Consider the following 3,485-nt stretch of genomic DNA (forward strand, 5'->3'; position numbering starts at 1 on the left):
GTGTGTGTGTGTGTGTGTGTGTGTGTGTGTGTGTGTGTACATGTCTTATACCTTACTAGGCAAAAAAAAGGGTGATCCTACTCAGCCAGAACACATTCTTCCTCTCAAAACCCATCATTTGTACATTTCCAGAGCCTGATTTGAGGTCGACTGGAAGTGGGTTTTTAACACACTCCCACCATTTTCCCACAGTATTATTATGTCTGCCCTATGATATGACTGATGGTTATAGCTTCCCTTCAGAGAATTGTAATTGTCTTCATTCTGGGCAGAGCCTCGTGTCTGCATGCTCTGGATTGTTCTTTACCTTACTTGTTCATATGTGAAATTTGTTGAAGGATTTGCAGTGACACATAATATTTTCAAGATTTGGCTTTGGGTGACCTAATACTCCTAATTATTTTCCTCTTTCCAGTGCCATTTTATGAGGTCACGAGTGAACTTTCAACTAGAATGCTGTGGTCTCACGGCAAAAACAAGCCTCCCCTCGAAGGAGACAGTGACTTTTTATTCTGGAGTCTAACCAGGAGTGCGCATGGCACTGGAAACACAGATTCAGATTACGTCTAATTCATATGCCATTGTGGTAAAAGCTTCATGAGATTTTAATAGTAATAGAACAAAAGAAATCACAAACTTTTCAATATGTTGGTAGGAACATAAGGTAGGTGAGTTTCAAAAAATTAGAGAAATCTCAGCCAAAGGCCTCAGATGCAATCTGATGCCATTCCTAGCCTCAGGGTTGGAAATAGGAGATCTGCTTGTATTTTCCAAAGAACACTTTAGTAGTCACAGGAGTGTTAAACCAAATAAGAGATGGTAAGGAATGGCTATTTAGGGCCACAAAAAGCCAGGCTATTTTGTAATCAGCCCTGGACATGCAAATCTCAATAGCCCCATAATCCCTGCAGTCCTGATCAGCATGTTGTCAGGTAAGCATGTCTTCTTTCCAGGAATTTTCATCCTCAGTGGTTAAGGCACTTTAGCAAAAAGAACGGCTTTTAGGGATCAATAATTATGGTGAATAAAGTAACACATTAATATAGAAAGGCACCATTTATCACTAACTTCAGAAATGTCCACTGTCTCGGGTTTAATGGGCACTCTCACTCCACTCTGCCCCCCCTGGAGAGCATCATCATTCCGAGTTCTGTTCTATCAGAAAGTGCAAGACAAAGAATTAAGTTTCCAAGGAACTAGAGAAAGCTTGTGTGATCTCACCCTTTAGCCTCTGGGAAATATTTTGCATAAAATCTGCTCTCTGATGCTTTTTTTAAGTTTGGGGTTGTGAAGGTCCTTTGATTTTTTTTTTTCTTTCCTTCTGATTCTGAGATGTACTGCGAGGTCAAATGGGAAGGACAGCTAAGTGATTTGGAAGCTGAATGGCGTGTTTGTTCCAAAACTGAAGTAGTATAGACTTGGCTGCTAGAAGAACCCAAAATTGTTCACATTTGTACAACAGGAAGCCAGATAAAATTGCAACCGGCTTAAGATCCAAATATTTAATTACAGAGTGCCTTTAAAAATACTTTTAATTTGATTCCATAATTAAAAGGTCGAAGGGTAAGCAAAGGAAGAAGAGATACATCTCCATCTTGTAGGTCAGAGAGTTAGAATTTCTTTTTTCAGCAGTTCTAGGTCCCTGTCCTACAGAGAGGTGATTTACTGCATATTAGTGATGAAGAGAACAAAGAGTTTTACTAAAGTACACAACAGAATCACTCAAGTATCCTGATCTGAGGGGAAAGGGCAAAGGGGACAAAAATGAGCAGAAATTATAGTGCATGCTGACAGGAGCCTGGTATAGCTGTCTCCTAGAGGCTCTGCCAGAGCTTGACAAATACAGAGGTGGATGCTCGCAGCCAACCATTAGACTGAACACAGGGTCCCCAATGGAGGAGTTAGAGAAAGGACTGAAGGAGCTGAAGGGGTTTGCAACCTCATAGGAAGAAGAACAATATCAACCAACCAGACCTTCCAGAGCTTCCAGGGACTAAGCCACCAACCAGAGAGTAAACATGGAGGGACCCATGGCTCCACCCACATACATAGCAGAGGATGGCCTTGTTGGGCATCAATGGGAGGAGAGCCCCTTGGTCCTGTGAAGGCTTGATGCCCCAGTGTAGGGGAATGCCAGGGCATTGAGGAGGGAGTAGGTGGGTAGGTGGGGGAACACCCTCATAGAAGCAGGGGGATGGGGGATGGGATAGTGGGTTGGAGGGGCAGAAAAGGGGATAGCATTTGAAATGTAAATAAAGAAAATATCCAAAAAAAGATAAAAAAGAAAAAATTATAAGAGATCACCTCATGCAGAATCATACATAGTATGTCTCCAGTGGCTTAGAAAAATCTGTTCTCATATATTTTAAAGAATTATAAATCTGTAGAGGTCTTCAGGAAAGGTAAGTGTTTGCTCTTTTATGTAATTAGAAGTATGTTCTAAAATGAATGAGCAATATAAAATTAAAATTTTCATTTTAAATATTTTAAAATTTCTGATTACTTAGGCAATATGTTATAAAAGTTATAAAATAAATTTGACTAGCCTTTAGTACTTCTTTGCACATAATTATACATATTTGTGAGGCAAAGAAATGCAGTAAATATATATACTTACAAATGACATATTTACAAAGATGATTAATCTTATATAAACGCACAGTCACAAAAATCTAAGTGGTGTGATCAGGCTTGCTGTCATAAAGTGATGTAATGCATGGAATTGCATCTCCACAGACACGTTTGTTCCCATATTGGATTTTTTTTTTCCTTCTGGATTCATTGCTGAGAGAGAAGCCTCATCAAATGGTATGAATATTTTTAAGATATTTGGTGCATATTTAAATCTTGCTTCCCCAGCAGGGTGTGCCAGCTGATACTCTCTACAGCACTGTGGTTTTCTTTTTCCTCTTACATTCTACTACGCAGTTGCCAAATCTTCAGAAATTTGATGGGTGAGATCTGGAATTTCACATCTTTGGTTAAAACTAAAATTAGAATTTATAATGGACAAAAGCCTTGCTTTCTGATGTCTGCACTCTGGGCCTTTGAGAGTTTCTGAACAGTCCACACAAGACTTTGCATGTGATAATTGTTAATCATGATTCTATATGATTCCATTTTTAAATTTTTTTCCTACTACTTTTTGGTCTATAGAACCTTTACCATTTTTTAATGATGAGATACTAATATCATTTTGTGTATTATATTAGCTGACTTTATATTTTCTTCTCCTAGAACCAGAGATGGGATAAATATTTCCCTTATCTTCTGGAATTTTGCTATTCCACATTCCGTCTTTAATCTTCCTCCCTTTCCCCTATGTGCATTGTCTCCTTTATTTTGAGGTAAACATGCATTTAGGTACTTCATGATTTATTATTTATTGTAATATCTCCAACCTCTAGCTATAAATAACAACTGATAAAATGGGAAGTTGACATGAAAGATCTATTTTTGGAAAAGCAAGCATATGACATACTGGA

This window comes from Mus caroli, chromosome 3 (genome assembly GCF_900094665.2).
Source record: "Mus caroli chromosome 3, CAROLI_EIJ_v1.1, whole genome shotgun sequence".
In the NCBI taxonomy this organism is placed as follows: domain Eukaryota; kingdom Metazoa; phylum Chordata; class Mammalia; order Rodentia; family Muridae; genus Mus; species Mus caroli.